Source organism: Oryctolagus cuniculus, chromosome 1 (genome assembly GCF_964237555.1).
Source record: "Oryctolagus cuniculus chromosome 1, mOryCun1.1, whole genome shotgun sequence".
Taxonomy (NCBI): Eukaryota; Metazoa; Chordata; class Mammalia; order Lagomorpha; family Leporidae; genus Oryctolagus; species Oryctolagus cuniculus.
Window position 1 is genome coordinate 37839453 of NC_091432.1, and position 15063 is coordinate 37854515.

Genomic DNA, 15063 nt, shown 5'->3' on the forward strand with positions numbered 1-15063 from the left:
ATTCTAGTATGCTTGCTAACTACTTGTATGCAGAAAAGTTTGCTGGCCTCTGATAAATACTTTTTATGTACGTAAATAACCATTCTCCTTTGGAAAAAAGTCTTAGACTTTCAGAGCTCTACTCACACAAACCCTCTCCAAAATGTTATCTGAATTTTAGAAGGTATATGTTTTCTGTGACCTAATGGTAAAAGGAGAGAAGGGCAGACCAGGGCCTCAAGTGAAAGTGACAACCTCTGGATCCTTTTATGGCATGGATCGCTCTCTGGAATAATGACCTCTGGCATTAGACTGGTCTTATGCCTGAGTGCAATGTTGACATTCAGGGCTCAGCTTTGCAGTTGTCTGTTCTCTTTTTGCCTGATCATCACATGTTATCTTCTTTAATGACTTGGTTCCTGATGATGCCCATTGGTTCCTATGGTCTTTGGAACTCCTGTGTAGTCCTCAACTACTGGACCACATTTTCTTCATAACAGGAATTCCCTCTGGCAAACTTCCAAACAAAATGTCAAATGACTTCCACACCCTATCTCAGGGATGAGTGGTAAATGAAGATGACTAGTGAGGGCAATACTTAGGCATCCTTCTGATTTATCATTCTGTGTTGTCACCAGGGTTCAACTGGTGACATCACCCTCCAAAAGAACATCACCCTCCAAAATCCCAAGCAGAAAAAAGACCAGAGATCTCCTAGCCCTGGGAAGTCCCTTCAGATTGTCTACTATTCTTCTGTTTCTGCTATTTCATTCTAAAGGAGGAAGAGGCAGACACATCCTGCCCATCACTTTCTGCTACTTCAAGTCCCTCTAACTGATGGTAATATCTCCACATTGCTCTTCCTTCTACACTCAGGATATCTGTTACTAAAACTCCTCAATAAGGTCTACCAATTTAGGCTTTTAATATATTAAAAGGATGTGGAAACAAGAAAATTAAATATATTTAAAGATGCTTCATTGTTCTTCTTAACAAACTTGGACCTGAAAACTATTTATTATTGCAGCTTCAAAAAACTCTATTTGGGTTATTTGAAGCTAAAGTTAACTTTCGTCATTCCTGCTGAAGTATGTGACAGATGTAACCTTAGACCTACAAGGGGAAAACCCATACACACACACACACAAAACACTAAAAATAAAAGTACATTCAAAGTGTTCACAAATGTTATTTATGATATTACTTATGTGTGCACAGGATCAAATCCATTTAAAGGGACCAGGTATCTATGAAAAATACATTTAAAAAGTAATGCAGAGGCCAGCGCCGCGGCTCAATAGGCTAATCCTCCGCCTGCAGTGCCGGCACACTGGGTTCTAGTCCCGGTCAGGGCACTGGATTCTGTCCTGGTTGCCCCTCTTCCAGGCCAGCCCTCTGCTGGAGTGCTGTGGAGGATGACCCAAGTCCTTGGGCCCTGCACCCACATGGGAGACCAGGAGAAGCACTCCTGGCTCCTGGCTTCGGATCAGCGTGATGCGCCGGCCACGGCAGCCATTGGAGGGTGGACCAAAGGCAAAAAAGGAAGACCTTTCTCTCTGTCTCTCTCTCTCACTGTCCACTCTGCCTGTCAAAAAAATAAATTAATTAAAAAAAAAGTAATGCAGAGAGACTACACAAAAGCCTCCTCTTAAAGTTATTGGATGCACATCACTAGATGTGGAGAAGGCATTCTATAGAATGATATTTTCATTCAAGTAAATTGACATTTCTTATCCCACATCTTTTGTTTCTTTAAAATAAAGTGGTTGCAGTCTGGACATTTGGTGTATGGGTTGGGACACCACATACAATATCACATTCCATAGTGGAGTACCTGGGTTTGGATCCACTCCCAATTCTAGCAGGAGATGTCTCAAGTGTTTGGGTCCCTGATACTCACATGGGATACCCAGATTGGGTTCCTTGCCCATGGCTTCAGCCTGGTACAGATCCAGCCATTGCAGGTATTTGGGGAATGAACTGGTGGGTGGGAGAATTCTCTCTCTCTGACATTCTCTTGCCCTCTCGCCCTGGCTCAATCTCTGGTTCTATCTTTGTCCTCAAATACAAATAAATAAATAAAGTGGTTTATTAAAAATCAGTTGAGGCCACTTTCAGCTCTAGAATCAACTTCAGAATGAAACAATGTGCCATAGAGGACTGTCTCTGCAGTCTCACAACCTTGCATTTGAACTCTGGCCCTGCCATTTGGTTGCAGTGCATATCCATTTGCAGCCACTGCAGGAATTTCTGTATCATGTCATGGGCATCTGATCCTAAGAGATTAGAACCTCATCTAGCTATTTGACTATTTTCTGCCACCCAAACCACATTGGTTTACATTATGGGTTTGCCACAGGCAAAAATAGCAATCCAAAACACCTGCACTTTAAAATAAAGTATTTATTACTTTTAATTTAAAGGACAATTGCTCTACGCAGAATACCACATGCATCAGCAAGACAGATTCCAGTTTCCAGACTCTCTGGATCTGACTGAACACCCCTTTTTTCCTACCTTTCCCATATGACTGCTGAAAGTCCAGCCCCATTCCCCAAATTTGAGCTATGCAAGGCATGCAGAAAGTAAAAATTTCAATGGCCCCTTGCATTTCTAGTTCTTGGCCCCTAATACTAACAACAGTGCCTTTCTTTATGACCATTTAAATAATTTCTCCAGACTTAGCCATAACTCAAAATTATGTCTGATCAGTTATTTAGTAGTGAATCAACTATTTTATCAAGTGCCAGCAAATTGGGAAGAGATGATAAAGCTAGCTATATGCCAAATATCAAGGCAAGAAGACAACCTGAGGTTGCGTAATTTTGATTGTCATTAAATCTTGAAACAGGAATTGAAATGAATAGCATGTAAAAAAATAAAGAGAATTAAGGGAACCACGTGTCTATTTTCTAATATTTGTTTAACTATTTCTAATATTTCTTTGGGTTATGAACCCCACCTTTTTATTATTATTAAGGAAAAACAGGATGGAAGTAATATACTTGGCAGTTATAATGACAATTACTATACAACGTCTGAAACATTCCTCAAGGACTATTATCACTTGTAGCCTTGCACACAAGTTTTCCCACTTTACCTGAAGAACAGGTTGAGGAGAATGGGCGTGCTAGGGTAGTGTCAAATGCGCATAACCGAATCAAGCAGGTCTGCATGAAACCAGCAGACCCAGGACATTGGGATGGATTAGTGACAAGGGAGAAAGCCAAGGTAGAAAAGGGGAAAATATCCACCAGATAGTGTTTACGCCTCGTAGTATACCAACTTTTTGCAACAGGAACTGGCAAGCTAAATAACTTGTTCACGGTCCTAGGGCAGAGACAAGACATGAAACCAAGCTGGCAGACTCCAGATTCTGGTCTCTCCACAACTCTGAATATTCTGTCTACTTCCTACATTATGAAATACCAGATCATAAGAGAAGTAATGAGAAAGTAGCTTAGATCAGAAACAGTTGAGAAATGGAATAAAAATGTTAAGGAAAGTCATTGAAGAACATAGGCCATGAGCAATATCTGGGTATTAGTAGGCATCTTTAGTTGTGATGACTTTACCATATTGTGAGGAATCTGATCTGCCACAATAACTAGATGGCAGGTATGGGAGGTACTCCATAGAGTAGTCCAGGAACTACTGTCTTTAATCAAAGGACATTGGAAATCAGGTAGTGTTTTCATAGAGGGATGGATCTCTAAGTAAAGGCAATCCATGAACCAATGGCAGAATTTTTGTAGAGTCAATGCAAAAGGAAACAATAAACAAATTCAGGAGGAAAGGTTGATGGAATTGTGGAAATGCCATTTCTTTGACATTCACAAAAATAGTTGCTTGATTTTTCTAGATATAATAATTGAATAAATACTGTTGAAAATCTCCATTAGATCCTAAGTATAAGAATTTAGAACAAAAGCCAGTAAGACTTTGTCTATTGCTGTGGGCTGAATGTCCCCCAGACATCATGGGTTAATCTCCATTGTGGAGGTAGGAACAAATAAGGTGTTTTTAGGAAGTGATTTATTCATGAAAGCTTCGTCGCCATACATGAATTAATATCCTTGTAAGAAAGCTTCAGAGAGAAGCTCTCTTGTTCTTCCACTCTTCTGCCAGGGGAGAACACAGGCAATTGCTCCCTGCAGAGGATGTAACAACAAAGCATCATCTGGTACCTTGATCCTGGACTTCTAGCCTCCGGAGCTGTGAGAAATATATTTCTGTTGTTTTAGATAACTCCGTCTGTGGTATTTTGTTATAATCGCACAGAGAAAGAAATCCCTCCATTCAAAGGACTTATAAGCCAATGAGAAGTTCATAACCATAGAGAAAGTATATGAATTTATTATTTTTGAAAAGGGATACATGAGGACTAATACAAAATGTGTACAATGTTTTTCTCACCCTTATAAGTACTGATTAAAAGTATAATACACCTTTATATTGTAGGTTCATGGGGCTTGAGAATTTATGGTACATGACAAAGTGTCATTACATTTAAGAATCTTAGTATATGAAGCAAACACTAATATTTACATGCATTGGAGCCACTAGGAAAAGGTTTCTGGGAGGTACAAAGCATAAGAAAAGAGAGCAATATTTCACTCTACTCTGTGACAATTTGTCCTTTGTCTGAACTCTAATACATAATATAGCTCTTTATCATGGTGCCTGCTAAATGCTCCCTAGTCGTTAAGTTGGTCTCCTATCCACAAACTAGGTTACAAAATCCGGAAGAGCAGAGATGGAGTCCACATCATCCCTCGAACTTCCCCCAATGTTCAGCTTGATGCCAAACAAAGGCAGTGCCTAGTATTGGCTCCCTTGAGCTGACATAAATGGGAAGAATTCCAGTTGAGAGAAGAGGAAGGTTCAACGATTCTCTTGGCAAGGAAAGATTGGATAGGTTTTCACTATTTTAATGATACACTCCTATTTTTTCAAAGACCTGAGTTTTCAGGCAGTAATGTGTAGATTGCACACAACAAGAAGTTCTAGGCCACTGAGAAACTTAGCACACTGGCAGAGCCTGCATTCCATGCTTACATTACTTACTCATACAGGGCACATTGGCTTTCTTTTAGTGATGTTTCATCATAGAAACTATCAACCCAAGAAGAAAACAATCCAAGAAATTGAAGTGCTCTCTAAATACTCACTGAGCTGCACAAGTTATCCAGCAGGGCAGTGCTCACACGCCCAGAAAACTCTCCAGTGACTGCAAAGGACAGAAGCCACAACTCCATCCTTTCAAAGCCTGCAGATTTAGAAATGGTTCAAATGGCCTCCAGGATTTTCACCTGTGTTTCCCTCTGTCTTTTGTTCTCTCGTTCATCATTTATTTTTGCAGCATATTATTGAGAATCTATTTGTGCCAGGATCAATAATTATGCCACATGACTAGACAACATTAATAAAAAGCCCCCCAGGCATTCAGAAGATATAAGGAATCTGATGAGCCACTTGAAGAACGAAGGGCAGAACCCAAAGGAGACAAAGCGGTGCTCTACTTAGGCTCATTTCTCAACATGGATCTTGTTTCTCTAAAAGTATTTTGCCTTTTCTTTGAATTTTTTAGGATAGTTTCTTCGTTAGGCCTGGACTGTGTCTGATTTTTTTTCTGGTACTAAAGACAGTGGAGATTCTGGTTTGATAATCTCATTTGACTTTGGAAAAGATAATTTCTTTGGGTTTACATGTTATTAGGAAAGACTACAGGTCTTTTGGCCTTTCTCCTACCCTATCTTTTTTCTAAGGTATTTGTTTGGAACTCATCTGAAAACACTGAATTATATGAGTAACTTAAACACATAAATGAACATAAACTCTAAGGCTGTGCTTTGTTAAGAGAATGGACCTTACAATTCCTCACAATTTGATGGGACAAGCAGGGTGTGATATGAGGGAGGGGTTGATATGACAGTGGACACACCAATTTAGATGAACCAGCTAGAATGTAGCTCTTGATGATCAAACATGGTTTATCCATTACTTGCCTTTCCCTTGCTGCCATCCTCCAGTTCTTCCTTAGCCTTTCCAATTTATCAAAAGATTCTCAAAGAATATACACCTCTCGGAGCCTTAGCACAAATTGTCACCCTGCTTTTCAAGTGTTTTCAGTTGGTTGTCTCTATGATTTTTCTCTCTCTTACTAGCCTATGGTGTTCATGAGGGTGGGAGCCTGGTCTGCCTAACCACTGTGAATCTCTAGAAGTCAGCACAATGGCTGACACCTAAGAAATACAGAATACACATTTGACAAATGAATAAGCATGATAATAATTGATATGTTCTCAACACAGTATATAGCAGGAACTTTGATAAGTGTTTTTTTTAACTTTTATTTAGTAAATATAAATTTCCAAAGTACAGTTTATGGATTACAATGACTTTCCCCTCCCATAACTTCCCTCCCACTCGCACCCCTCCCATCTCCCACTCCTTCTCCCATTCCATTCACATCAAGATTCATTTTCAATTATCTTTATATACAGAAGATCAATTTAGTATATATTAAGTAAAGATTTCATCAGTTTGCACCCACACAGAACATAAAGTGTAAAATACTGTTTCAGTACTACTTATAGCATTACTTCACATTGGACAACACATTAAGGATAGATCCCACATGAGGAGTAAATACACAGTGACTCCTGTTGACTTAACAATATGACACTCTTGTTTATGGCGTCAGTAATCTCCCTAGACTCTAGTCATGAGTTGCCAAGGCTATGGAAGCCTTTTGAGTTCACCTATTTCGATCTTCTTCCGACAGGATCATAGTCAAAGTGGAAGTTCTCTCCTCCCTTCAGAGAAAGGTACCTCCTTCTTTGATGGCCCTGTTCTTTGCACTGGGATCTCACTCACAGAGATCTTTCATCTAGGTTTTTGTCTTGTTTTGTTTTTTTATGCCAGAGTGTCTTGGCTTTCCATGCCTAAAATACTCTCATGGGCTCTTCAGCCAGATCTGACTGCCTTAAGGGCTGATTCTGAGGCCAGAGTTCTATTTAGGACATCTGCCATTCTATGAGTCTGCTGTGTATCCCCGCTTCCCATGTTGGATCATTCTCTCCCTTTTTGATTCTATCAGTTAGTATTAGCAGACACTAGTCTTGTTTGTGTGATCCCTTTGACTCTTAGACCTATCAGTGTGATCAATTGTGAACTGAAATTGATCACTTGGACTAGTGAGATGGCATTGGTACATGCCACCTTGATGGGATTGTATTGGGATCCCCTGGCATGATTCTAACTCCACCATTTGGGGCAAGTCTGATTGAGCATGTCCCAAATTGCACATCTCCTCCCTCTCTTATTCCCACTCCTATATTTTACAGGGATCACTTTTCAGTTAAATTTAAATCTACGACCCGACACCATCAGATTATTAGAGAACATTGGAGAAACCCTGCAAGATATAGGTACCAGCAAAGACTTCTTGGAAAAAATCCCAGAAGCACAGGCAGTCAAAACCAAAATTCACATTTGGGATTGCATCAAATTGAGAAGTTTCTGTACTTCAAAAGAAACAGTCAGGAAAGTGAAAATGCAACCAACAGAATGGGAAAAAAAATTTGCAAACTATGCAACAGATAAAGGGTTAATAACCAGAATCTACAAAGAGATCAAGAAACTCCACAACAACAAAACAAACAACCCACTTAAGAGATGGGCCAAGGACCTCAATAGACATTTTTCAAAAGAGGAAATCCAAATGGTCAACAGACACATGAAAAAATGTTCAAGATCACTAGCAATTAGGGAAATGCAAATCAAAACCACAATGAGGTTTCACCTCACCCAAGTTAGAATGGCTCACATTCAGAAATCTACCAACAACAGATGCTGGAGAGGATGTGGGGAAAAAGGGACACTAACCCACTGTTGGTGGGAATGCAAACTGGTCAAGCCACTATGGAAGACAGTTTGGAGATTGCTCAGAAACCTGAATATAACCCTACCATACAACCCAGCCATAACACTCCTTGGAATTTACCCAAAAGAAATGAAATTGGCAAACAAACAAGCTGTCTGCACATTAATGTTTATTGCAGCTCAATTCACAATAGCTAAGACCTGGAACCAACCCAAATGCCCATCAACAGTAGACTGGATAAAGAAATTATGGGACATGTACTCTATAGAATACTATACAGCAGTCAAAAACAATGACATCCGGTCATTTGCAACAAGATGGAGGAATCATTATGCTGAGTGAATTAAGCCAGTCCCAAAGGGACAAATATCATATGTTCTCCCTGATCAGCAACAACTGAGCACCAAAGGGAAAACCTGTTAAAGTGAAATGGACACTATGAGAAACAGTGACTTCATCAGCCCTTGTCCTGACTGTTGATGTACAATGTAATACTTTATCCATTTTAGTATTTTTTTTTTGTTCTAGTACTATTGTTGAACTCTGTAATTAACACACAATTATTCTTAGGTGTTTAAATTTAACTGAAAAGTGATAAGTGTTTTATACACATTGATTCATTTAGTCATAGCAAAACTCAACAAATTCAATATATTCCCTATCTCAATATATGCTTCAGTTTCTCTGTTTGCAAAGGGAATGACAATAGGACCAACAAAGAAGATAATTGAAGCACAGAGAGGTGAGCTGAATTGATCATGGAACAACAGAAGAGCCAGAAGTAATCTTGTAATTGGGCCATTGATCCCAAAACCTAAGACCCCACACTGAAGGACTGAGTAGATTGAAACCTCCTCTGAAATCCTGGTGCTTATTTATAAAATATTGAGATTCATGTGGTTAAAATTGATAATGAATATTTAAATGAAGTATGTTCATTACTCCTAACATCTACTGCTATAGAATTTTACAATGAAAAAAAGAAAAAGACTGGAAAGCATATCAAATTTTCTTTGTAGTGGGATCTTCCATGTCTAGGAAAAATCTGAGGAGAAGCTCAATAGGTAAAACAAGTGGCAGCAGATAGTTAAGGTTCATTGGAGCTGAAGAGATCAACTTCTGTTGTGTAGCCTTTTGTCTGTTTTCCAGTGGTGCTTCTGAAACTTTTCAATGTCTGTATAGAACTCAGTTTGAATATTAGTGCTCTAGCCCATATCCCTTCCATTAAAAATGGCAACTCTAGTGTCCTTAATATTTTGTAAATGCATTATTTTTGTTACATTTATGAAATCATTTGCCCAAGCACACACATCTAGTAAGCGGAATAAACCAGGTCTTCTGGCCTCATTATATCATATCAGGTGAATCAATTGCCAACCCTAGGGGCCAGTGCGATAGGTCAAGCCTCTGCCACTGTCACCGGCATCCAATGTGGGCTCTGGGTTGAGTCCCAGTCCCCAATGCTCCACTTCTGATCCAACTCCCTGATGATGGTTTGGGAAAACAGTGGAACATGGCCCAAGTGGTTGGGCTCCTGCACCCATGTGGGAAACTCAGAAGAATCTCCTGGCTCTTGCCTTTGGACTGGTCCAGCTCCAACTGCTGCAGCCATTTGGGGAATGAACCAGTGGATGGAAGACCTCTCTCTCTCTCTATCTGTAACTCTGCCTCTCGAATAATTAAATAAATATTTTTAAAAAATATTGCCAACCCTAGTTTCCTGCCATGGAGGGTGTCCTAGTTATATATTATATTGCAGAAAATGTAGCAAATTTCTGAAAATATAATAATTTATTTTAAACTTTTTTGGTGTTGATAATTAGAGAATAAGGTGAATTTCATAGAATTGAATAAGATAATGTCAATGCTAGGATATTGCAAATAAAAAAGGTTGAGATTCAAATAATATTCAACCATGCAAACTACACCTACACATTCAGATTCTGACCTTGAACAACTAATCCTTAGAAAATCCACAATCCATTAGTTTTGCACAGTTGTATTTGGTTGGAGCAGCAAGTGAGTTGATGTTTTTCAAAACAAGGTAATGAAAGCCCAGTGTTTACTGTACTAATGTGGATTCTTCTCTGTCCAGAATTTTCAGAATTTTAATAATAACCAACGTCAATGTTTAATTTAAAGCTAGAGCACACTGGTTAAGAAACTGCTAAAAATAATCTGCTTCATATTGATGGCTTTGGCTTTGTTGACTCATAAAATGTCAGGGTTGGAGAAAAATAACTAGCGGAAGCCTCAGCTGTGATTGTACCTTTAATTATTGATGCTCGATTCTTAGTCTTCAGGCCCAGCACTAAGATGTGACACGATGGAACAAAGGCCATATGATGAACTAAGTAAGCATGAGGAAGCTCACACTTGATTGTGTCAACAGGACTCCTAAACTTAATAATAGAACTCCTGGTGTCTAATATTGCCAAATTTCCTGGCATTCCTTTACATTTGATGGTGAAGGAGAGGGGTGGCTGTGAGTTGTCAGTTGTGGAAAGGAAAAATGAACAAAGAGATGCCTATGTCCTTAGCACTGTCACACGTGATAGTCTGTACATGCAGATTTGCAACAATGGCTTACAAATCGATTCTTTTTTTTCATTTAAAAGAAAGACTTAGTCACCCAGGAGATTCAAGATCCATCACTGTTGATACGGGACAATTATGGAATTAAAGAATCACCAAAACTGGGTTCTAGTCCTGGCTTTGCCTTATACCAGCTGCATGTGCCTGACCTATTCAATATCATAGTTTTCCTATCTCACCATGTACCTAATGTACCTGAAAAAAAAATCCTTACTGACCATTTCCTACCATTTATTGAGGACAGATACCATGCTAGGTGCTTTACATACATTAAATTGTTCCATTCTATACTCACATAAGGTACTCACATTTTTATCTTTCTCCCCAGATAATGCTTGCAACTCCACGAACCCAGTACTTGTACTCATAAAGTAAAAAGCCAGAATTGATTTCTGAAAAATCACAATTGGAGACATGACATAGGCTTTCCAGGAGGTATCAACATGCAGTGAATCATGAGTTGCTCATGACAATGGGAATAAGTCAACATTCAAGGTTAGTTTCTTTCTTTCTTTTTGTCTCCAGTTCCCTTTTCTAAACTGTATCAATTTGTGACATTTTCACACAGCAAGAATACAAAGTCAAAGGAAACCTATGCACTCACCACCTCCTATGGGATCTGATTCAATGGTTTGCAGCTTTGAGGTACAGCAGGCAGACAGAGCCTTTGGACATCTCAACAGTGTTAAAGAAGCACCTGCCACAAGTTGTGCCTCTCAACTTTACTGGCCTTACTTCCCAACCCCAGACACACCATGAGGTGGGAAGGCACCACAAGCTGCTTTATTGTGCTTCTAGAAAGTGAAAATACCGAGGCAGTTTCTCAATAATGAAACTTAGGCCAGCCCCAGAAATATTTTCATATAACACCAGTGTTAGCTGCATATTGAATTGCTTCTCTCAAAGAAGAGAAGTTTGTCCTGAACAAGCCATACTTTTACATTCAACACATTTGTTTCATTTGTCACCCACTCAACTTTTCTGCACATTCTACTTGTAGTAGGCTTCTGGAGGCCTGTGCCTTTTATAATAAAATAGGGTTTGGGTAGGGGCATATTAACAATTAATAGAAGAACCAGGTACTAAATCCCATGTGAACACAGAAAGAAATGGAACTAAGGCAGACTATGGGAGAAGGGGAATCCAGAGGAATTTCCCAAACAGGATTGTCAGATTTGGAGAAAAATAGAAAGCATCTTGGGGGCCGGCACTGTGGCATAGCGGGTTAAAGCCCTGGCCTAAAGCATCCGGCATCCCATATGCGCGCTGGTTCTAGTCCCAGCTGCTCCTCTTCTGATCCAGCTCTCTGCTATGACCTGGAAAAGCAGTAGAAGATGGCCCAAGTCCTTGGGCCCCTGCACCCACGTGGGACATTCGGAGGAGGCTCTTGGCTCCTGGCTTCGGATTGGTGCAGCTCCAGCCGTTGTGGCCATCTGGGGAGTGAACCAGCAGATGGAAGACCTCTCTCTCTGTCTCTACCTCTCTCTGTAACTCTGTCTTTCAAATAAATAAAAAAAAGAAATAATAAGAAAGCATCCAATTATATGTGAATTTCAGATACACAACAAATACTTTTTTACTGTGGGTATTTTAGGACAAAATGAGATATTATTATACTTTTAAAAAGTATTTGTTGTGTATCTGAGATTCAAATTCAACTGATATCCTATTTAACTTGGCAATCTTCTTGCCAAAAGAGATTGCCTGGCTATCTTATTTTGGGAAAATATTGGAGATTCTTTATCCATAGGTTTGATTTCATTAACAATAAGTTACAAGTACATCTTGACATAAGAGTGGCCTGCCTCTCTGTCTTTGGCACTACCAGTGCTGAATTTGATTACTCTTAATCAGAGAAGTCAACAGATTAGATGACTTAGAACCAATATCTTTCTTATTAATAGGTCCTTTCTAGATTATGTACTTGGCATATACAAGATATGTGGGATATGCAAGTGAGAAAGTCCTAATTATTGCATGCATTTTTTTTTATTCTTCTGCACAAGCTCCTACTGCATATCTCAGTTTCTGTAAGGTATCTCCTTCTAAAACAAAGCAGACACTTCATAATATTAAATGTTTAAGTAAGCAAAATAAAGACATGGACTAGAAGGTAAAAATTTATACAACTTCTTTTAGCCTCTGACCCTTGGTTTACTCATCTGTAAAATTAAATGGTCAAAATAGATGTATGATATGTCTCCCTAGCCCCTTTTAAGGCAAGTCTGAGCTGTTTTGCCTATGTGTATATCCTGGGACAGTTCTGTATTTTAAAAAATCCATGAAGCTCTTCCATTTCCCTTTAGTGAGGCCAAGATTTAATGTGTAAAGATAATATTGAGCAATAACTCATTGGGAAATTACTTTTGCTAAACTTAGACAGTGTTTTTATTTCATAATTCAACACAAATCCCTCCAAATTTCTAATCCTGGGACTAGTTTCAAATCCTTGGAGCTTCCCTATCTTTATGCAATGCCCCAAATAAGAATCCAGGCCTTTTTTCTAAAATTGTCTATTTATGTGTAGTCTTGGGCCACAAATGCTGCCTGTTTGGCCTAGTTATTTTAAAAGGCAAACATTTTTCTCCAACAAATAAGGATTATGTTTTCTCCTTTATTTCCCCCTATATTTATGTGTTAGAATTAACTGGCAAATTGCTTTTTTCCTCTCAATATGTGCAGTTAAATTAATGGTACAAAACCCTAACTGCATACTGAGAGTCACCTAGACAACTTTTCAAATGACCTAAGCCAGAGTCTCCTAAATAAATTAAGTAAAAACCCCAGAGAAAGGAGACCCTGACTTGACAGTGATTCTAATCTGCAGCCAGAACTGAGATCTGAATTAAAACACCACACGTGAGTCCATGGAATAAAGTTTTCATATCACCCTTGCAAAATGCATGAGGCCAACAGTAAGTCATCCATTCTGGGAGCATTATGAAGAGACAGATTCAGGGGAAAAATAATTTTGATGTGATTCTTCAAGTCTAAGGGCCACAGGGAACTTTCAGTCATTGTTATCATTGGGTGTAGATGAGTGTTTGTTTGGGATTCTCTTGGGGTTTAAGAGTGCAATTCCAAAATCACCACATTTAGCAATGCCATGTGAGAATGTAACAGAAGCTGACATCTGTTCTCATTCATCACACTGAAGAACTTCTTTTCAAAATCTCAACTACTTAGAAGATACGTACAGTTTTTCAAGAAAACCGATCTGCCGAGCTCCCTATCGTTATAAGCCTCCTTCTGCTGCTCCTCTTCTTCCTTCTCCTTCACTTCCTCCTGTGCTACCACCATGAGCATCTTGTTTAGTGCTTCTCAGGAGAGACATGCAGTGATGGCAGGAGTAAGTTCAGCTTCAAACAGTATCCAACAAAGAGAAGTTCACTTTTCCTTCTGATCATGGTCTAACTCTGAATACATTCATACAGCAAATATTTATTGAACACTACAGTGTCATGACTTAAACTTCTCTCATTTTTCCATTTCCCTCTAATCTCTGCCATATACCTTTGTAGAGTGGTCAATTCATGCATAGTTTTTAAAATAATATACATTTTTCATGAACTTTTTGAAAAACTCTTAATTCCAGAAAAAACTCTTGATTCCAGAAAATTTTTGCGCCAAAGTAAACATCTTTTCATTCTATTTCTGCAAACTTTTAAAAAATACCTTTGTATTATCCTCACTTTATAATTGAGAATTCTGAGGTTCAGAGGGGCAAAATAATCATGTCATAGGTCACATACATAGTAACTAGTAAAGCCAGTGTTCACCTCAGCTGCTACCTCCTCCCATGACCCATATTCCTAATCACTGGTAGAAAGTGATAGCTCTCCCTGGGGTTTCTCAGCATTTGGTTTCCATTTATAAGTCACATGTATTGCTTTGCTTCATACTGTGATCATGTTTGGACCCTCTTCAAAAGATTTTTACTCTCTGAAACCACTTACTATATTTTGTTTTTTTTGTGCCCTTGATTGTGCCAGCACAGTGTTTGGTTGACATGTCCAATCAATAATAGATAAAGTTGAATGGATTTGGGAGTGAAAGAGTGAATGCTTCAGTAAGTGGCAATTTCATTGAACAAGTCATGCTCTGCAGTACAAAGGGAGGTTTAAGGCCATGGATTTGATATCTGCATGCTTTTATTCTAGAATCACAAGTTATATTAATCAAAGATAGCTACTAGCACCAACTAAGTGGCTTGTGCTAGGGCTGGGTACTGAAGACTTCAGAAAGGATAGTTAGTGTTCTAACAGCTGTCTAATGTAAAATGAATCAGAACAATCAGTCCGGAAACAACCATCCATTTTATCTTATGTGCTCATCCACTAAATTGGTGATGATTGCTGGAAAAGCTCTACAGAGAATGATCTGAGACTCTACTCAAGTTTGATAAGCAGTATCTACCATTGGTAAGGGAAGAGAAGAGCAGGTTGCACCCATGCCACATAACTGTTACTTCTAAGCTCCTTCACATAAACACATATTAATGAAGGTTTTCCTAGCACTTGATTCACTGCCAAATACAAATACTAAATTCTTACATCCTTACAGCAGTTGGAATACAGAAGCTAGTTACAGGAGAAAGAGGA